Source organism: Xiphophorus maculatus, chromosome 5, assembly GCF_002775205.1.
Source record: "Xiphophorus maculatus strain JP 163 A chromosome 5, X_maculatus-5.0-male, whole genome shotgun sequence".
In the NCBI taxonomy this organism is placed as follows: Eukaryota; Metazoa; Chordata; class Actinopteri; order Cyprinodontiformes; family Poeciliidae; genus Xiphophorus; species Xiphophorus maculatus.
In genome coordinates this window covers 23,367,514-23,390,307 of record NC_036447.1, presented here as the reverse complement: position 1 = coordinate 23,390,307, position 22,794 = coordinate 23,367,514, and the positions used below count along the sequence as shown (strand labels likewise).

Below are 22,794 nucleotides of genomic sequence, written 5' to 3'. Positions count from 1 at the left end.
ACCTCTGCCTCAGCGCTGCTACACGTCATCTTTACAGACAAAAGAGCGATTTTATCCATATAAGCTTATAAATGCAGCAGATCTAAAACAAATCAGAAAAAATCCTCATTTTACAATAGCGAGATAAAAGTTCCTTGTGTTTATTCCACTAATGTGCTATGGGGGAAATAATTTGCGTTAATCTTTTTTAAATAGTTGAAATATTCCTTCCAATTTAGGTCATTTCAGGACACGGAAAAACATTTGCCTGATGCCGCAACAGATCTACCACTGTCAGCAATAGTACTTATGGCTCCAGAGACAAACCCTTTGATAAGCTACCTCCACCTTTTCATAAGTACAAGGCAGTCACATTTGTGTAATTGAAGCAACCATCAGGAGAGAGAGCGATATTTTGGCCACCAAACCCGCGTCTCCCACCATCGTGTTAACTGGGAGGGCGAGATGGACGATACGGCGAAGACGTGACCTTAAACAACCAGGTGCTGATGTAAATCGCCGTCATTAAATTGGAACTTCACCATCTGATTTATTTCAAAGCCCACTGCTGTCTTGGAAACGACTTTCGATCAGAGAATCGGACTCAGGTTTTATCGTAATTATCCACCAATTTGTCATGTAGGCTGAAAGCGGCAAGGATCACCGCAAGGTTACATGCTGCGGAGTAAGTCTGAAACAAACAAACAAACAAATCAAGCACAGGAAAGCAGGCTGGTATGTGAGCCTCCTGTCTCCTGGAGTGAAGGAGATCGTGTAGATGTATTTTACTAGCTTTGCACAGCGATACCACAGCTATGTGCCGTGACATTCCCCCAAATCCTTTCATTCCCACTCTGAGTTAATATTCCTTCGTCTGACAGCAGGACATTAACTCCTCATGGGTTATCTTTGTTTATGACACCAAGAAATGTACAGATAGAAAGGAGGTTGGTAACAGCCACTGGCCTGTTAGAGTATCATCTCTGGGAAGAAGAACAGGCTGGGAGGTGAGCCGATTTACTGACTGTCTACTGGAGCGAGCAGGCCTGTCACTTCAGCTCAGGGATGGACATTTATTGTATCAATTACCAATAATTGTGATAAGAATTTTGATGTATCAATGTCACAATGAATTCACACTGATGTTTGAAACCCCCCCAAACATGTCCATATTGTCAGGATAACTTGCTTTACCATTTTCTCCACTGTTTGTTCAATGAAAGTATCAATCAATGTGAAAACATTTGAAAATATGATTAAATGAAGCTGGTGTTTGCAGTTTAGTGATAACAATCAAATTTATTTATGAGACTGGTGACCTAAAGAAGCATGTTACAAATGGCAGAGTTTTTCAAGAGCAGATCTTTGGTGCGTTCACACCAAACGAGTTTCGCACGTCTGGTTTACATTCAAAGTCTATGTATTTGGAGGGCCTGTAACGGCGCATTTCGAGCGTGGTGCAATCAGAACTGTTAGACGCGCCAAGCGCGTCCGACAAATAGGCTGGCAACGGAAAACAACGTCAAAAGCGATTTTGATGTGTCTGACGCACCCTAGACGCGACTCCACGTGGACTTTGAATGTAAACCAGATGTGCTTGACGCTCAAAACGTTTTTGGTGTGAACGCACCATCAAGCGTCTGCATTCAAAGTGCAGGCGCGTCGCACTTGAAGCGTCGGACGCGTTTTTAACACGCGTAAGGCGTTTGGTGTGACCGCACCATTTGTGTTTGTGGGGCTATGATTGCTGCGAGACGCAGCCACAGTCATACATTTACCTAAAAAAAAAAAAGTTATAAATAATTTTTATCATCAGTTTTATCGTTTTCACAGTGGTACCATAAAATACCATGATAAATCTTTTAGTCCATATCGCCCACCCCTGCTCCAGCTCTTAGATCACAAATCCAGTTGTGGGTCCTCGAGGTTCGCGCTCTGCCCCGGTAAAGCTTTCGAGTTCCCCTCTGTTTAACCAATAACAAACCCTTCCCTCCTTCACAGCAGGCCCATCTCAAATCCGCTGTTTAAAAATGAGCGCAGAGGGATATTTCCACAGTTATAAGGAAAGAGCTGCAGATTTATGGCCAGTAAGTGGATAGAGTCAAACAACATAAAGCACTCGGAGGAAATAACTCGTCACAGAAAATGAGACAACATGTGAATCTTATTAACAACCCACACCGCTTATGGCTTTAACAGAACACAACGGCAGAAATGACCCATCCAGGATTTCCAGGGGAAAAAAAGGATCTGATGATCCAATCTGCTTTTTCAAAGCATAACTGAAATGTTTAAAAATAATTCTAAATTTGGACTTAAATCTACTGTTTGATTGTTTAAGTCTGACGTTCTCCAGCTGTGTTTTTTTTTTTTTTCGCCTGTCCTGATCTGGTCTCCCTTGGCCTTCTATCCATCTTTGTCCCCACGCTCTGTTATTTTCCCTGCAGTCTGTGTGAACCCATCCGTTTCTAATCCCCATCCTGTGCGGGTGAATGAAAACCTCGGCGTTCATTTGTCCGATTCTTTGTTTGTGGTCCAGTAGAGGGTGTCTCCCTCTCCTCCCCTCCTGGCCCCGCACACCCCATCCAGAATCCCACCTTCCATCACCGTTTCAGCTTCATCCTTCTCCCTCCCGTCCACTAATCCATCTTTCACCTCCTTGGTCCTTCTCAGGACTCGCACTTTCTTGCTGAGCAGAGGACAGAGCGGCCTCCTGGCAGCTGTCCACGCTCCCGCGTGGGAGGAAAAATAAACAAGTGTCCACATGTTTCCGAGGAATTTTAATGACTTCCATATCTCTGGCTTCATCACCTGTCAAAACTCCAGGCAGCACGAGTGAAACGGTGGACTCTCAATGAGGCGGCGCAGCGGCACTCGTGACAACCTTTGTGAACCCAAGCCAAGACGTCTCCCTTGAGGCTCCGAGCGGCTTTCTAAGAGTGTTTTCACACCTGATAGTCCGGTAGACTCGGTTCGATTAGGGATCAAAGTTGCAACATTTGTTACATTTTCAGCTGCCGAGGTTTGCTTTCACACCGCACTGTGTCAAATGATCCAAACCATTTGAAAATCCCGTTTCCCCTAATCGCCTGTGGAAGAACTGCACCAAGAACTGCAGAAGGAAACTTAAGAAGACACGACCACAACTTCCTTCTTCACAAAATGTAAACAAAAATTAAGTACAATCAGATTTTAGGATTTTTCTCATCGTTGTTAAAAGACCACAAGCCATTTCTCCCTCTAGAACTAGACTTGGTTGTATTTACCCAGCGTGCTCTCCTCCATAGTCCGCTTCCTGCTTTTGGAGCGGTGGCTGGTCTGCTCGCATTCACATATAAATTTGAACCTCACAAGAGTTCACTTCAACCAAACCGAGACCTTGGTTTTTAGGCGGTCCAGAGTTTGCTTCAAGCTGAGTTGAATGTAAAAAAACATATATTTTTTCTTTCTGATCTGTGAATTCATCATACAAAAGTGATGAAGTGACGGCAGACTGAGCTGACAACTCTTCCCAAGCTCCAGTATAAGTTGTTAATGCACATAGTTTTGCACATAGTCACGGAAATGCCTAAAATGAAGAAGCACAGAGAGGCAAGATAAGAAGATATTTAAAAATCTAACTAAGATGTGGGGATATGTCTGGGATTCACTTTAGAGACTATCAGTAGACTGCAGTAAGACGAACCTGAGAACAGCCAGGTTGCTGTTTTTTTATCCTTCAGAGTATTCCATCTCCATCTGTAATGGAAAATGCAGGAAATACTGGCAGCCATTTAAAATTCTTTCTGGAATACTAATTCTTAGCAATGCTGCACTAACCAGGTTAATCACCGATACAAAACGCTGAAAGACCATTTTGCTTAAACTTCTCTCTCACACAGCAGCTGCTACATCTAAACAAAAATTTTAAAAAAGTATCGTCTTCTAAATATAAAATTGTTTTAATTACATTTTCCTTCATTACCGTTCATAAAGAAAACTCCAACTTGATGCAGCTCTGTATCGGCAGGTCAAAGTTGAGCAAAAACAGGAAATCAGAGTCCAGTCCTTAAACTCAGATTGGGTCTTTCAAAAATATTATCACTAATTTAAAGCTTTTAAAGTGAATTAAGAACTATACCCAGGTTTTCAACATATAAGACTGCAAGTAAGAATCCAGTAATATAACATAAAATATCTGCCTGTATTTGACTTGTTTACAAGTAATAATCTATATGAAAGACTCGCACTCTATAAACACTGGTGTCCAGCAGATGCTAGTAGTAAAATCCCAACCGAGAGAGTATTTTAATAAGGTCGTGACCTGCAGGCTGTCGGGCCCCACCAGGGAGACCTGACCTGGGGAAGACGCAGGAGGTTGATTGAGGTTTCTGTCAGGATCTCATGCGAGGTCATAAATCAGGGGGAATTACTCCTGTCAGACTAAATACAGACACATATATGAAAGAGAGAGCCAAACAACTTATCCCAACAACATATAAATCACTCCATAATGTATGTATACACCTGTCTATATACACCTGCTTGATTATAAGAACTATTCATCTAACAGTAAGCTTGTGCTGCTTCCATGTATTTTACTCTTTGCCTGGCAGCTTATTGCAATCATTATCAGCACATAACAAAAATCAGACGTTGTGTTTTATTGCAGGCGTGTCAGTGGTTGGGAGGACCCAGCCCACTGGCAGCGTCAGTGTTTAGATTTAAGATCTCCTCTGTAATGTTTTATTTTCCCCCCTCAATCCAGCACCAGCTGCAGAGGAAATGACAATGGAAGGGGAAAAAAAAAAGACATTCATAACATCTCCTCCCACTAAAAATCTGACTCCCTCTCGCTCGTTTCTTCCCCTTATCTATGCAAAATTGATATTATTTTTTTTTCCATGTGCAACGTCTCAACACACTCACTCACCTCCCAACCCACAAAAACATCTAAATCCGCGCTTCTCTATGGTTCATCTGAACGTCGTAACCCTTGACCCGTGAAATTTATACGTTGTTCTGTTTTCTGACACACTCGTGCGGGTTTGGTTTCTTCCGTCTTTTCCCTCTCTGGACCCAATTTTCTCTTCTGCTAGAAGAATCTCGGATGTGGCCTCTTAAAAGGGGCTCAGAGTGATTTGTGGACTTTGAGATTTGGGGTGTGAGGACCTCTTTAAATTTGCTAAATATATATATATAGAGAGAGATTTTTATGCCTGGAAAGCAATCATAAGATCTAGTTGTACTACAGCAGACAAAAAGAATCAAATGTTGGGACATTTGAGTATCGATACTAGTAAAATAATTCAGCAGCCAATTAGTAACTAAAACCCAGATCAGAAAGCACATGGATGCACATTTGTTAATGTTGCACATCATGACATCTTGTGGTTGTGGGGAAGATGGAGAGATTGGAGATTGGACTGAGATTTGGTAACAGTCCCAATGTAGACTTCATTCGTAGATCGGATGTTTAGCTGGTGGGTCTATAATTCGATCTGGACTTATTGGTCCCGGGTTGCTGCAGGTAATATTTTGGCTGATTTTATTGTGGAAGTTTAGACTTGGAGCTGAAAAAATGCACATTTCCACATTAAAATACAAGGTAAATTCTATATAAACAGATGTTTTATGTATAAATACAACGGGTAAAGTATTGAACACAATATTTCCCTGTGTCCACAACAATCCAGTTATCCACACATACATATAAATCAAAGATAACTCATTCACACACAAAAAAAGAAAAAAAAAACAAAAACGATATGAAGGCTGATCATGATATTTGATGTTATTGTTGTTTGGGTCGATAACTGATATTTATCAATGTGATTCATGTTAAATCAAGTCACATTTAAGATTTTTAAAGAGTGTTTTAATCCCACCTTGAATTAAAGCTAAGACAGGATGAAAAAGTATAAACATAGGAATTGGTTGGGGGATTCTGCTATATTTACAATCAAACATAGCATGAATAGCGAAACTTCTGAGGTTTGTTTTGTGGCTCTTGGTAGTGGCTTTGTGTTTCTCTCTGCTCTACTCTTTTCACACAGAATGCGCCTGGCCTAGCATGGGTTGGTAACAGAAGTGAGCCAGGAGTGAAAACTAACAACGTCTAGCCAACTGGCAATAAAGTTGCACTTGCCAAAAGGCTAGCTAGCTAGCAAGAGTAGCAGCTAGTTACCAATAGCCTTAACCGCAGAACACAGTGAAGATGTCTGTGCGCGACTTAAATTTGTGTCTGACAGAAAGCTACATAAACCAGAAGCTTAAATAGACCTTCCACGACAATCTTATGCTACATCTCTATCACTGTAGCATACAAACAAATATCGCATGGCCAACCCCTCTCCTTCCAAACACATACACAAAGCCTTCGCTTTTTTCCCCCCAAAGTACTCCTCACAATGCAACATTTAATTTAGGTTTCATTTTCAGAATGAAAATTCTGAACCAACCTTTCCTGAATGACGTGAGCTGCAATAAATAAGAAACGAAACAAATAAAATGTGAACCATGAGCTCATATTTCTTCTATTTTTCTACCAGCCGTTTTGCTCTCTTGTCTTGGGATGTCTCTTAAAATAAATAAAATAAAAATAAATAAAACAGCAGTGGTGGAAATTTTCTGCACTTTAGTAACTAGATTTGGCTTAAGCCAAACGTCAACCACAGATGGTTCAGCGATGAGCTCTTCTTCACCACAGATGTAATTCCTCCGATGGAACAGGGACGTCAAACCAAAGTATCTACGCACTGATGTCTACTTATTTATCTCTTCTGGACAGGATAAACCCCAGCACTGACTTCACAAATGACTTCCAGGCTTTAGTTAAGTAGAAAAGGAGATATTATAAGGAAAACTCTATAAATCAGAGTTAACATCTGACAAGAGACAAAAGCTCTTATGCTGATTGATGAAGATACTGGTTTGGGGGGAAAAAATTGTGGCTGATCCCAGGAATACAATCGTAATATGTAATTTGTCGTGGTAGCGCCTTGCTAAAGTATTCATAGTGCTTCAAGGTTTTCACCTTCAAGGTTTTCACTTTTTCAATCTACATTACAACCACAATGTCTGACCCAAGTAAGATTTTATGTGAAAGACCAACACAAAGCAGTCAATCCTTTTGAATTGGGGAGATAACGAGATGATTTTTAATAACAAAAATCTGAAGAATGTGTTAAATGCACATATAGCCTGGTAAAAACCAGCTCCTTGTTCTACACTTTGCTTCGTACAGAGGGTCTGGACTGTCTTCTGTTGAGAAACAATTGCTTGAGGTGTGCAGATTTTAAACTTTACCCAATTGCAAATTTTTGCTAGTGACGTAAGTATATAATATGCTAGATTGACACTATAAAACTTACTGGAAATCGCCTGCTCTGTAAACAGCCATTCCCCACTTCTCCCCACCCCCCAAACCGTGCTACATCGTTCACAACTTCTTTTTCTGTTCGCTGATTAGCCTGGTTGAAATTCTACCGGAGTAATCCATTTCAATAGGAGAAAATCCAGGTGTAGCAGTGAAGGGAGATTAGAGTCAAATAGAAAGGCCCTGGTTAACTCTGGAGGAGCTGCAAAGATCAACAGCTCAAGTGGGAGAAGTTGCTGATAGAATAAAATTGTTGAAATAAAGCTGTGTGATAAAAATTCAGTATTTTTCCAGGGTACTGTAACCGGATGGTGCCGTTAACCTTTTTCTCTTTTTTTGCTGTAATCTCACTATAAAGTTTGTTCACCGACTATTATTTGATTTCAGCAAGTTTTTGCATGAATACACCGTACAAATTAGTCATGGGATGATCATTTTTAAATATTTTTCACCCAGGATACAAGCTTAAATACCTTACAGTAAGTGAACCATTACTGTTTAGATGCGTTTGTCTCCAAACCCTCTTTTTATCGAGTGCCTGGGGGGAATTGAGAAATTAGCACTCATTCAGGGCCTTTGAAATAAATTATAGTAAAAGTCAATGAGCTGCTAAACATAAAAATGCTCATAAAACACCTTTCAAATTGTTCGTTCCCATTTTAGCGCCAACCGCAGACGGAGTGGAACAGGAATGGCATCACTTTGATGCTGAGTGATACAGCAGAACCAAATCCTGGCTCGCTTTTAAAAAGGTTCAAAATTTGCACCCTTTAAAGAGCTTATCTGGTCTAATGAGAGTCTCAGTGATTCAGCTCAACAAGTAAAGCTGAAAACACTGTATAAATGTAGAACTTAACAGGAACGTAGGGAAATGTACTCGGTTGCGCAAATATCCCAGGGTTAGAGATAAAATTCTACAAATATTTTGCTACGTGCTCTTTGTTTATATCCTCTCTCTGCAGCTGTTTTCAAAATCTAAATATATATCTTATGACCAAAATTAGCAGCTAGGTCTGGATTCACTCCCACTTCCAAGCTCCCAAAGCACAGGGTATTTTGTCTGCGTTTTTAAAGTCATTAATAGATTTACAGGAAGTTTAAAAAAATATCTGCGGTTGATCAAACCCCTACAAAATAAAATGTATTGTTGAGTTCTTTCCCCATCATCTGAGGAGTTCACTTGCTGGGATTTGCTTTTAGAAACCAAAAGTTTGATCCAAGGAGCCTGGAAGAGCTGCACATATCCCTGGGTTTTCATCAAGAAGCTTAAATTCATTGCTGTAGAAGCAGGAAGCCAGACAATTACCTCATCTTATTATGTAGAAGTTTATGCAGTATTTACTGTATGACGAAACTCAACAAATTGCATAAATACCAAACTAAACTAATGTCAATGATTGAAGTATAATGGTATAACTGGTTTGAATAAACCTTGGAAGAGAATGAGAAAGCGATTGCTATGGGGGGGGGGGGGGGGGTTGTTCCAATATAACTTTTTTTCTTTGAAGCTCTATTTTTGTGATAGAGAAAAGTGACAATTCATTCATTCATTCGTTCATTCTAATAAAAGCCCTGAAAGGTTATTTGTATAGCAAGTCTGATTGAAGGAAGTCGCACATACTTCAGATCCAATGTTTACCATTTCGCATGTTTTTTTTTAATGATCTAAAAGTGTAAAAAAATCTGAACTTTGAATTAACTTGTTTCAGTCTCTCTCTATTCAGGACCCGTTTGGTTTAACTCAACACCAAGATCAGCAGTTTAATCAGATCCTAATCCTATTCATCAAATAAAATCATCCATCCCATGAAGTGAAATGACCCACCAGGTGACTCTCTGCTGTGTTGTTAGTTTTGAATGACAAATCCCAGGTTTATGAAGGTGTGATTTATGTGTTCACAGTCGCATGCATACATTGGATATATGCACACAGAGTCGGTGGTTGGAGATGACGTTATAGAAAACAAAATCAAGTCCAGCTGGCGAAGACAGCTGGAAACCATGCCGATGACATAATGATGGGATGGCAAGCCAGCAAACAACGCAACAAACACATAACCACAGCCTGGTTGCATATAACCAGACCTAATAAGTACAACTCTAGGGGGGGGAAAAAGCGTAATCTCAGTCACTTTCCCTTTTATATTGCAACAATTTACAAAAGTGTTTAGGAAATATCTCTTTAAAAGACTCCTGGGAATGAAAAACTTTAAAGAGACAAATTTGAAATTTTTGCACAAAACTGTGTATAAACTAAACCATAAGCACTAATAATTGGAAACAAGGAAAAGAAACCGGAGAGGCACTAAAGCTGACTTAGACACGATTGTATTTCACAAAAACATTAAATATTTGCTCGGTCCCTCAGCCTCAGCCGGGAGAGAACACATTCTGACTTTAAGGACGTTATCAAAATTATAAGAGCTGGAGCAAAATAAGTCGGAGAGAAAACGTGTCTGAATTCTCATCTCAAACCCCTCGACCCGAGAACAGGCATGTGGAGTTAGATTTGTGGGGATAGCGCAGAACCTCGGGAGATGAAATCGAGACCAGCGCGACTGCAAATCATTTAGCCCGAAGCAGCAACGTCTTTCTTTTTTTTTCCTTTTTCAAGAGCTCAGCACGCAAAGTCATTCATGAAACAATGTGGAACCCTCAGAGGAGAGCAAACAAAGCCTGCAGCAAGGGTCCTGCTTTTATTGCTTCTCTGAAAAAAAAAAAACAAAAAAAAACGAGCTGCACAAATATTTGATTAAACGAGCTGAAATTTGTAAAAGCGCGAGGCCGTCACCATGCCGACGAGTGCGAGGTGTGCACTTCGGGGTGAATCTTGAAGTTAATTTTGACTAAAAGATGTATGAGGGTGTGCCACTGACATGAGCCACTGACTTATCGGAGCAGATGTCAGACTTTATTTGAAAGCAGCTAGGGAAGAACTCCAGCTGTGCTAACTAGGAAAAAAACAAAAAAAAGATGAGGTTACATACAGGTTTATAAACCGAATCCACTAGGAAAACAAAATATTGCAATAATATTGCCGAATATTAAAACCTGCTTTGCGATTAACCCACATTTCCCTCCTTTATTAGCAATTAACATGACGAACTTCGCCTTCGTATCAGAGCTTTATAAAAGATTCACATCAGATGTGAGTCAAAAACAACATTGAAAGTTAATCCAACTTACAGTTTTGTAGCTGACCAAATCCAGGAACATCACAACAAATTGTATTATCACCAAAAAGTTAGGATATATAGGTTTTTTGGAAGCCCTTGGAATACGTTTGTGATGTATTTCAAGCATTTGTTTGTGGTAGTTTTGGTCATGAAAGCTTAGAGCTGGTAAAGACACAAAAACGCAGTGTGGGGCATTGATGATATTAATCCTCAACGCAGCCATTCAGGGTCCTACCGCCTTTTCTCGACGCCAAATTTCTTTCTAAAACTGGAAATAAAGGACATCAGTACGACAAAAACCTAAAGAAACGACAATGTGCAATAAAATTACATAACGTGATTTTCACTTCAATAAAAATAAATGAAATAATTCACTTTTCTATGATATTTCCTGACATCGAGATGCACCTTCCGGACTTAACAGATAAACATTAAGTTTGAATTCAGGTATCAATCAGAACCGACTCACCTGCAGATACTGTGATCTGCGCCACAGGATGTGGCGAGAGCTTCGGCGCAAGCAGAAATCTTACTCCACACCTTAAAAAACAACTCTGGCTCAAACAAGATTCAACTGGGTCCCAGATCACAGCATCAGAGAGCGCGGGGAAAAGTCAGAAAGTCAGAAATGCTTGATCTGAAACGGTTCCAGTGATTTCTTTGCGTTCTAAAGAGGAAAAAAAGTGGCCTTCAAGCAGCACTAAATTGTTATGAAAAACACTCCAAGCAACACACTGCAACAAAAAAAAGGGGTCATTATGAGGAGGCATTTTGGGGGTCATGGAAATAAATAACAAAACCACAAACCTCCTCATAGGTCAGATGATTATACAGCCATTAAAGGGGATTTTTATGGGGGGGGGAGCAGAAAACAACAGTCAAAAATAAACTGGCACCTCATAAAAGTCTCCTTATCCCTAGTCTGTCAGCGGCAAACAAACAGCTTTGGAAATGATGCACTTCTTCAATGCAGCACTTCCCTTTCTGTGCCAGCAGTTAAAAGTTTGGACACCCGCCAAGCAGCTCCAGTTATCTCTGACGATAAAACGCAGATTTTATGACATGTACAAGACAGAACACAGGTAACAACTCATCTCTTATGGGTGAGGGATAGAGGGTTAAAGCACCAGCCACCACACACACACACACACACCTACACACACCCTCCTCTGCAACCCCCCGCCTCCTTCCCAGAAGCATGCTGACACTTGAGAAGGCGGCACCTCTCATATGCATAGCGAAAGCCATTCAAAGCTCCCAGCTCTATTCTTCTCCACAGTAAAAGAACTCAATCTGAAAGGAGGGAAAAATGGCCTCTGCTGCTCTGAAGAAAACTGAACTTAAAAAAATAATAATAAAAAAAAACACAGCAGAAACTTCTATAAAGTTACCATAGTGACCGAGGAGGCTTAATTTCCGAGATAAAAATCAATGAGCTCGTTGTTAGCACTGCAGGTCTAGAAGATAAAAACGACAAGCGTGGAAAGTTGAGCTACGGCAGCCCTGACAGATGACGAACAGCAGCATCATTCATTCATTCAGACTACGGCAGAGAAAGGAGCGCCGTCCATGTTCCGAGCGGCTGTTAAAAGTGGAGGAATTTGCCGAACAAACCTGCAGGACAGCCGAACAGAGCCTTCCTCCTCAGCTGTGATCCACCTGCACTGCAGCGAGTCCTCGCTCTAACACGCCTCTCCCATTCAGCCAGAACTCAGTGCAAAACTGTTGCTGCCCTCTTTCCCTTTTTGCACCCCTCCCACTCTGTTTTATTTTTTTTTTCCTCTTACCCTCCTTTTAGCGCTCTCTCTTTCTCCTCCCTCTAAACCGGCAGCCTCCGTTGGTATGTCTGCCTGGTGGAAAGCACTGCAATGGACTGGCCAGCACACTGGGGGAGAGAAAAGGGGGACAATTGAGAGGGAAAAAGGGGGAGGGGTGATTTAAATTCACACATGCATCACACAGTGTGAGGTGACAGGGCTCCCCCCCCCCCTTTTTCTTTTTTTGTTTAGACTGGCCTAATGAAGATGTCAAATGTGGCTTTTTTTGGTTGCTGTTTAAAACCTCTTTGCTCCTTGAGGTTCTTCAACTGTGAGCAAAGAGGTTAAAAAACCAACAACATGGTGGCAGAAAAGATGAGAATAATCTTAAATAAATTAGAAATGTTTTTCTGCAGTTTATCGTCCTCCTCTTGCAGAGTTAACTTCAAATTCCCAGCTCAGTCAGAGTGTTGATGTTTTTTTGTTTTTTTTGTGATTGTTGCAGCCATAATGTTACTGATTTTGCAGCACTTTTTCAAAACTTTGCGGTTAATGTTGTGGATTTTTCAAGCTTCATTTTTGCCATAACATGGCATTACAAAAAATTTTAATTGCTGCACATAAACTTTCCCAAAATACAAAAAAGGACAATATTTTATCATAGCTGATATTTAAATAGCAGATAACGTTTGCACTTCTTGAAATAACACCCTTACTGCAAATAACATAACGTCCTGACGAGTTCATCAGAGTGCAAAAGAAGAAATCCATAATGGTCATTCAAGTTAACATGAACTCTATACACAGTATCATGGAGATGGACATCTCCAAAACAAATTTTTTACAAAAGGCAAATGTTAACATTTAGCATCACACATGCTTTCATCTTGCAGATTTGGCTTTCAAGAGTTGTGAAACAGGAAGTTAAATAAGAAGGAGGCTAAGAGGATTGGTCGAAATTCAGTTGAGTTCCACTGATTGGTCAGAAAAGTAGGAAATGAAGAAAAAAATTATTGTGATTGGTCAGATTTGCGTAAAAGCTGCAACAGTTTGTGAAATCTGCGCAAAACGTGCAAGTGACAAGTGAATTTGCTTTTATAGTCATGATTGCAACTTCCTGTAGAGACTGATTCTTATTTTTTAAATTCATATAAAAATATAGAAATTAAAATGGTTAATCCTTTTTTAAATAATCAGAGAATAAAACCTTTTTTTTTTTTTTTTTTGCTCGTTTCCACTGGTTTTTTGATGACTTATCTGTAACTCCTACTTCTTTGTCTGTCAAAGAGGATAAAAAAGAAACCCAAAGTCTGTTATTGAAAGCTGACATTACATGACATGTACCAGATTTAGTGCTCAACTGGAGAGGTACTACCAAATTCCACTTCTACCCACTGAACTTGTGCACTCCCTCTGATTTATGTGGTCTTTCATCACTGAGACTTCAACTGAATGCAATGGACTGAAGCCAAGGATTTTATTGTTTACGCATGATGAGACATGCAATTATTAAAAGGTCAGTGAAGAAATGAACTGGAGTCTGACCTAAAAGCTACAATTGAAGTAAATCCTTTCAGTGAACCTTTAATTGCCGATTCTTGTGCAAACGTTTCCACGTAGGGAGTCAAACCATGAATTTAAAGGTTAGAACCAAAATATTCAACAATTAGAACCAAAACAATATCCCCACTGACCATAACAAAGAGCAGCTCCAAGAAAGTCAACAATCTGAGCCTGTATCAGTTCACAATCACTCAATCAGGAAAAAAATTGGGGATTACTGAAGACACGGGATCACTGATGTGCTGCATAACCGGCTGTTAGCGTCTTAGCGGCAGGGATTCCCTGCTAGCTCGGTTTGTCCATGAGGTAAATGTGGTTTTATGTTTGTCAAGCTGCGTCTGGGAGAAGAGGATCAATCTTTCATCAACCCTGGAAGCAAGTGAATCTCCCACGTTGGAAACTATTTGCGAGGAGCTGCGGTTTGTTGAACCTCAACTAGAATGAATGCCTTATCATAAGTAATTTGTAGTTTGCAAGTAATAGTTTAGGTTCGCAAAAAAAAAAAGAAAAGAAAAGAAAAATATCCCCACAAAGTCATTTTTAAAGCAAGATATGTAAATTAACTAAATGGCATACGGACACAAAAATGATCCTTGCAGATATTTTCTCAAAGTGTCTAACCAAGCCCGTAAGACGGAGCATACCTGTCCCAGAATAAACCTCACCATCTGGCCTTCTGCAGCATAGCTGGAGCTGGATGCCTGGTCTAACTTTAGCACATATTTTTGTGAAATTATGCAGAGGCTCCGCAGCCTCTATGGGTTATAAAGGGATGTACATCTCTATTATTTATTACTAGAATTTTTTACAGTAAGTCCTTTAAGAAGAGAAAGACATAAAGTTAAGTCCCATTAGAAAAGACAAATGAGATCCTTTCAAATTTCAAAATCTAAACTTAAATGACACACTCCATATTTTTTTCTGTTTATCTTTCCAGTTGTGTTTAGGTCTGTAATTTATGACGTTTCTATTCATTTCTATGACCAAAATGTGACAGCAACATAGGATTCACATTGGGGTTAATAGCTATGTTTCCATCCAACTGTCATGTGAAGTTTGAGCAAATTTTTAAAATGTCAAACAGCAAAAATTTAAAAAAGGCAAACTAGAGGTATTTCCATTTTTTGAGTAATTTTTTGTAAAATGTCACAAAATGCCAAAAAAAAAAAAAAAAGGCAAGGTAGGGGTATTTGCATCAACACCCTGCAAAGTCCTGGCCTATGTGCTGGAGGTTTGGATTTTTTATTTTCCAAGTTTTGGGCCTCTATTAAGGCACAGCCCCACCAGTGGATGGGATCATTTGCCACATCCAAATTTATTCAGCACATCTGAATCCTTTAGCGAATTACCTTTTTTTTTGGAAAATCTAAAAGCGAACTCAAGCGAGCGAAAAAAAAAAAAAAAAAAAAAAACTTTTGTTGCAAAATTGAGGAAGTTATTTTGAATTTTCCCGTTTCCGTCAACCTTTTCCAATGTGACGCTTCAAAATCTGCACACATATACTTTCATGGCAACATGGTTATCTGTATTAGCTTGACTGGATCAATATTGTACGTCTGAGCATCAAAGTGACATGGGGCTCATGTGCTTAACTGCCGATTTCTTGTAAATACAAGAAACCCGGAAAACACAACTCTTCCAGAGTAGCTGCTTGCCACAGTTTGTGACCTTGGCTTGCTGCGAACCCCAGGCCACCAAACGTCGACATAATCCACATCAGCTGGCTGAGGTAAGACTCATCGCAAGCAGTATGTCAGGAAGCCAATTGCCAATTACAGACTATGCCTGTCTGTCTGTGATACCGCAGCCTCCCTCCCAGATGTGCTGAACATCTTCTATGCCCAGTTTGGGTTGGGACATGCTGAACAGCTGGTCACGGTTCTCTCGGACATTTTCAATATATCCCTGAACACCACTGTCACGACAATTTTTCCCATTGACCATCGTCCTGTTGCCCATATTTATGAAATGCTTCAAGCAACTCGTCAAGAGGAACATCAAGTCAAAGCATTCACCCTCACTGGACCCTCTGCAGACATCGCCCTACCCACTTGACGAACAATGGCGCTCTGACATCTGGTGAAGAGCGACTGCTACTCAGACTTCAACTCAGAATTTAACATCGTCATTCTGCACCACCTGACAGAGAATCTAATTCTGTCAGGCCTGAACACTTGCCTCTGGAATTGGGTCCTACTCAGTACAGGTAAAAACACTTTCAACTCCATCAGACGGAGTGCTGGAGCTCCTCAGGGCTATGGCCTCGGCACACTGCTGTTCACGCTGATGACCAACGACTGTGCAGTGGTCCACACCTACAACCGCATCATCACATTTGCTGGTGAAACAATTGCAGTGGCTCTCGTCAGCAGTAAAGATGAAATGGCAATCACAGAGGAGGTGCAACACTTAACCGACTGGTAGAAACCCAACATCTCTAAATGTTGACAAAACTAAAGAGGGGAACCTCTCACCAGTTGGTGAGCTGAACAAAAGCTAATTCATATATAGATCCCAGAACGTACAGACCTATTTATCCACAGAGAATATTTGTATTTATTTATCAATCAGACGGCACTTTTGCAAATTGCACATTTTCCTCTTTACTGATCATCTCCCAGAGCAACGACTGTCAGCTGCATATTTTGTTGTTTTACTGTTATGATGCATCAGCATTAAGTTTGCGTTCTAACCTTAGCTTAGCTCTAATTTCAGATTCAGGCTTAGTTTTTAGTTAGGATTTGCCTCTGTCTGTTGCACCGCGGTCCTGAATATTGTCGTTTCATTCCACTTTTATTTTTTGCAAAAGAAGGCGAGTCACTACGACGTAATTTCATTGGGGAGTCCTTGATGGTGTACGTTTGTGAGTGACAGAAAATAGGATGTCCAATTTGATTTCCACTTTTGATAAATCTTTGAATGTAAGACAGCTTTATTTGATTTGATAAATCCATTTAAGAAAAGCTTGTTTACAATATTATGTTTTACACTTGATCAGGTTTTAATTTGGTGTGATTCTCCACATAGGACCAAAAATAAGCCCAGAAAGTTTCTTGGACATAATCAGCGGTTCTTTCCACTGGTGCATGTGAGTAATCTTCAGCATTGCCTAATCAAAAACATAAAGAGGAGTGCCAAGAGAAATACACACACACACATACACACACCAAGCTGCAGCATCAAAGTACAGAACATTTTTCCTGAGGTTCTGTTTCCATTTAACAACAAAACATGCATGAATACATACATCGGTACCCCTTCACACAGCACATACTAGTAGACACACACACACACGTTCTCCACGTATAAACGATCTGCACGCACACCCCATCAATCCTATTCACTACCAGCAAGCACAAGGGGACAGCAAAGCTTGCAAATGCTGACGTAAGCTAAAATCCCCTAAAAAGCCCCAGAGCTATTGCTAGGATTCACCTGCAGCTGCCTGCATTGGCCTGCTGGATGGTGTCCAGTTCTGGAAACAAAACATGACTTGGCAAAAAAACAAAGAACAGCAATGTCTGTTAAAGCAGTTGGTTTATTATGTTAAATCATTGTTTTTGTTTTACAGCTTTAAAAAAAAAAAAATCCCACATGTGGTCAGACTACATGATAAAGCAGCCAGAGCAGCGGACGCAATGAAATCCACCTCTCACTGCTGGCTAAGAAATAAAAGTAAATTACACCCACATTTGACATTAAACATCTAACATTGAGAACAGATACTCTAGAAAGAATGTGAAAAACTCAAATTAATGTCGCTTTAACTATCATTTTAAAGAAAACCGTGCTAAAACACTAACTACTAATAGAAAAATACTTAAAAACTCTTTTTAGTTTGCATCTTTTATTGGGTCTGATACTAACCATGTGTAGGATGTATCAAAAAACAATGAAAGTTGCGCAATGCTAAAAAATAAACCCTTTCTGTTGCATTCAATACCCAGAGCCTGTGACTGTAAGACGAGCACTAACTAACAGATTTATACAAATAAATTAGTTTTAGATAAAAGCTTGAAATTATTATTTTTTTTATATTGTACATTATTCATTGAGCCACCTCATGAACTCATGAGGTTTTTTCCCCCCTCTAAAATGTCAACAATTCTGTCCCTAATGCAATATTAATGAGCAAATGTGGACTGTTGTAATAATTTAACATGACAAATGGCCCCAAGCATCTGGCTTTGATAATTATACAGAACATTTTTTTTAACCTCATCTAAGTCTCAGGTGGTGAGGGCGGACGTTTCGGACCAAGTGTGGTGGGCTGCAGGGAGGTCTCCTTCATCTGTTCATTATTGACTTCGATGCATTGTGACAGCAAAAAAATAACAGCGTCCCCTAATGAGTTCATATCTGGAACAAGACTGGGAGGTGTTCATTATTATGACATAAAATTAGGCTCCAAGCATAATCCTTATATCTAGGTCTTTTACTTTAGCTCTAATTTAATGGAGTTCTTTTCATTTGAATGAAAGCAAAAGGGAAAAGGCCAAATAAACTTAATGTTACCGATATCGTGTTAAACAAAAAGGCTCACAGTAATTAAATACAGGCTGTAAGAGTGATCGACATTCAGTTTCATCTCAGTGCGATCCAGAGGGAGACATTAAGTCATGAAGCAAGACTGAAAGATTCAGTCAAAGAGAAATCCAGACAAACGCGCTTCAGCGTCGAGCGTTTCTGTTCAGAACAATCCTCACGAGAACAACTTTCTGCTGCCAATCTTACAGACTTTAAGTTAATTAAATATAAAGGTGGCAAAATTAATTTATACATGCTTAGATTCTGTTGAGGCTGAGCAGACAAGGACCGACAGTAGGGGAATGTTTTCAAGTCCTTGCATGGCTTGATCGTGAAATACTCCAATCATCCCCTAAATGTTGAGGCAATTGGTAAATAAGACCAAGATGACTATTTTTGCTATCAACAAACGAAACAAAAAAGAAAGAACTTTACATTATTTATGAAGACTACAGTTAAGCCACAGTGTAAGTTCAAAACATATTTGAGGTTTCCAATTACCAGCCAGCATGTTGTGGGCGTGCATACCATTCTGGTTTTCTTCCGGACAGTTGGAAACTATAACCCAAACTGGAAATGGTAGTCAGAGAAGCATGTAGAGTTAGCCTGTTGAAGACTGTTTCAGAAGTCGCTCAGAAACCACGAAATAAAAATTCTCATAAGAGGAAAGAGCTCACTGTCCCCACAAAAAAACCCCTAATCTATGAAATATTTGTTATGGACCGTTGAAATGTCCTTATTCTGGTTATCTGAGGTTATTGAGGGAAAATTTAAATGGAGAGAAAATTTTCTTGGGGATTAAAGGTGGAAAAAAAAACTAATTTAAAAATTAATACCTTCAAAACAAATGGCTTATATCTATGTGTGTGGCAAGGTTTGCTCAAATAGTCTCCAATTACTGATACTGATTCACACAATTCCTATAATGCTTATGGAAATATTTCAATTTCTAACCCTTTCATGCATGAATTGTGATACTTTAGGCCAGGATTTTGTTTTCCAAAGTATTTTTGATTTTCTTAAGGTATAAAAAAAAGGTGGGAAATCAGTTTGTAAAGAAAATAAAAAGTTTTTCTAGATTTGTTTTTTTAGGTGATCAGTTGCGATTTTCTGGTCTTTAGGGGTTACTTGATGTCACAATATATATATACCTGTAAGAGTCCTCTACAGTAGAAGGAGGGACTGGGTCGGTCTGTCTGCCATATTGGATTTAACAAAAAACGTTATTGTACTTGCAGTGGACGGCCAGTAGTTGGCAGTGTGTTGTATGATGCACTAGTGAGTTCATTTACAACATAAACATCCACAAGAAACAAGAAAATGTCTTGTACATGACTGCCCACTGCAGTGACCGCTATGCATGAAAGGGTTAAAATGATCCCTAAATTCCAATGGGTAGTTTCTACTTCCTTTTAACATTTACACAATTAAAACTATTATTACTGGTCCATGCAAACAAAGACTCCGATAAGGTGAGTTTGTTTTCGTATAGACAGTGTGTCGGGTCATTATGGCCTCCTATTTAACACACACTGACCACTGCCAGGTCATGTCAGCCTCACAGTGCTGAGCTGCAACACTCCTGACTGCTCATCCTCCCCTTCACCGCAACTCCATTTTCTCTTCCAGAGTCATGAGGAGGCCTCAATGAATCAGCCTATTGAGCAAAACAGAACTGGGCACTGGCTTTGACACTGTCAGATTGTGTGCGTGTGCAGGCGTGTGTATCCATGTGTGTGTGTGTCAGTGTTGCCCCACTTTCCCAGCCTCCTAAAATACAAAGCTGTCATTTGTTGCCTCTCTGCTCGGCAAGAGCTGCAAAGGCCAAGAGAGCTGAAAGTGAAATTTCCCTGAGTGAGTTGAAATGTGCGTCTTCGCGCCAGCACTCCTACTAGAGCGGTGAAATATGCTGCGTTTTGCTCGTTTGTACTCCAATCGATGACTGCAGCCTTTTTAGAGTTCCTACTTTGAATGACATCATGAAAGCACTGAAATTCAATAGTCTCTTCTTAACATTCCTCAGCCACACCAATCAGTGAGCAAACACTCACGTATCCACAAACCAGAAGATCCAGAGTCGCATCGGTAAGATCAGAGCCGTCGCTGTTTTTTTCCCCCCATCCTAACACAGCAGCAATCAAGATATGACAAATCATATCAAATGTGGCCTTAAAGCTCCAACCCAAACCAGCACATTAACAATTAGCACCGACACAAGCGCACACAAACCAACAAAATCTGTTTCTTGTCAGCCAGGCACAAAGGAGACAGCTGTTATTTATCAGGAAAACTCCCACTTAGAGTGTAATTAAAACCGTTTGTATCTGAGAATCAGGAGTGTGTCAGTTCTTGGAAAGGACAATAAATAATCAGCTGACGGAGATCAGTGGAAGTCAGTCGAGGAGAGAGCGAGGAATAAGCAAGTTCAATTTAGTCAGTTTATCCTTGCCAAATAAATGTTGCTGTAATCAACCTTTTCTCAGGAAATATGATTTAAATCTACCTGTCCGGTGAATTGTAGACAGATCTGGTTATGACGATATTAGAGTTCTTCTGTTTGATTTTGCATTTTAAAAAAAGTTATTTTCCTGACTTTTAAGTAGTTTTATGTTATTTTGCAGAGGTTTTTTTTTTGTACATTTAAAACATTAGAAGTTTTTGAAGCTCAGAGTTACTTCATCTGCAATCAGTACACTTCTCTTCATCATGTGACCAGTTTATCAGTGGTTGTCTGATCCTTCTTGTTTTATTCTTAATAGTTTAATAGTTTGTTTTTGGAGGATTTGTTTTGTTTATTATAGTTTTTCTGCATCTTTTCTCCGTCACAGGAGGCTGTAGCAGTCAATACGATCTCTCTTCCAGTGACCTGGTAGTTACTGGAAGTAAACTGTAAAAAAATAATTATATGTAAAACATGATATTTAAGAATCTCACAGCAAATATTTACACAGATTTGAAATATTTCTTTACGACAGATGAGTAAATGAGTATCAATTGTATTACTTTGGGGTATGCTTCATGGGATCAAAACATAAGTTCATTTTTACATTAAATGCCTAAAAAAACAACTGCTATACATTTTCAAATACATTTCAACTTCAATAAGTAAATATGGTTTCAGTAGAATTAGACGTTTAGGTGTATTTAAATTTTTCAACATATCAATTATAGTAATACAAAAATATCAATATTTACAAAGATATTTTGTCTAAAGCATAAAAACTTCTGTGAAAAATACAAGAGATAAACACTTCAACTTCACTAAGCAATAGCAATAAAAACCCAAAATGAAAAAATAATAGCTCATTTGTCCTGTAGTGATAGTTACTGTACATCATAACTGTGGACAACAGGAGACATCTAACAAAATAAGACAAAGAAACGTAAACACTTACTTTAGAGCAGCGATGTCAAACTCATTTTTGTTTTGGGCCAAACCATTATCATGAATGCTCTAAAAGGGCCTGTTGTGCCAGAATGTATTGATAAAACCCATACACAAACTGTTAAAATATCAATTAATTGTTAAAATTAAATAATATTATTGAACATCTTTCCAGTCCCTCCAGGATTCCGTGATTCTTTTTGTGATTTCTGTAATAAAGAGCAAAGTGTTTGTGGTGCTAATTTGGAAATATTTGCAATATTTGTGCTTATTTATAACGATAAATGCGACTTTTTATTACTCGCTGTGTAGATTATGGTCTATAATCTGACATCAATTAAGACTGAGGCATACATAATCTGCAAATTATGTATTAGCACAAAAAAGTGTGGGGATTTGTTGATTTTGTGTGAATTTCCATGATAATTCTCAAACAACTGGAGGGACTGATTGATATAATTTGGCAGTAAACAGATAAAAACTACATTGATTTGATTGAAAACATAATATTTAAGCACACGCAGTGTTTAGTCTAGAATCTAGAGGGCCACATAAAAAGCTACGGCGGGCCGGATTTGGCCCACGGGCCTTGAGTTTGACATATGTGCTTTAGAGGAAGATGGTTTCAAGCATTTATAGGTTGGAACAAATCACAAATTCATTGTCACTTCAGTATGAGTGTTCTCAATATTAATATGAAAAACTGCTTATTTGTAACAAATAATAATAATATTATTTAGATTCCATGCTACTCACTATCTGGAGTTTAGGATGGCAACAAACCCAAAGAAGACTAGTATTTACACACACAATTTCAGCATGTCTGCGTCAAGAACAAGTGCAAAGATTTGGAGAAAGTAAAAATAGAAGAATGGCTAAGAGAGACTGAAGAGAAGAAAAGTGAAAATAAAAAAAGGGGGAGAGAAAAAACCCAGCAGACAGAAAAAGACAGACGGAAAGTCTGAGACTCATTTGTATAAACGGTTTACGAGTAAAGTTACTACCCGTCTCAGTGTTCTTCCTTTGTGTATGCAGCTTTTTCTCAACCTT

The 22,794-nt window shown here is 39.3% G+C and overlaps 1 protein-coding gene across 3 annotated transcripts in view; it reads right to left on the bottom strand.

Annotated features, from left to right (window-relative positions):
• LOC102216510 (gamma-adducin) overlaps positions 1 to 22,794 on the bottom strand; it is a 113,550-nt gene that overhangs the window by 70,407 nt on the left and 20,349 nt on the right. For 2 of the 3 annotated variants that reach the window (XM_023334603.1, XM_023334605.1), the window contains one exon: positions 12,300 to 12,397. The gene's annotated coding sequence lies outside the window, so the exon portion shown is untranslated. Of the gene's footprint in view, positions 1 to 12,126; positions 12,221 to 12,299; positions 12,398 to 22,794 lie in introns of those variants that run through there. The other variant, XM_023334604.1, reaches the window with a different exon arrangement.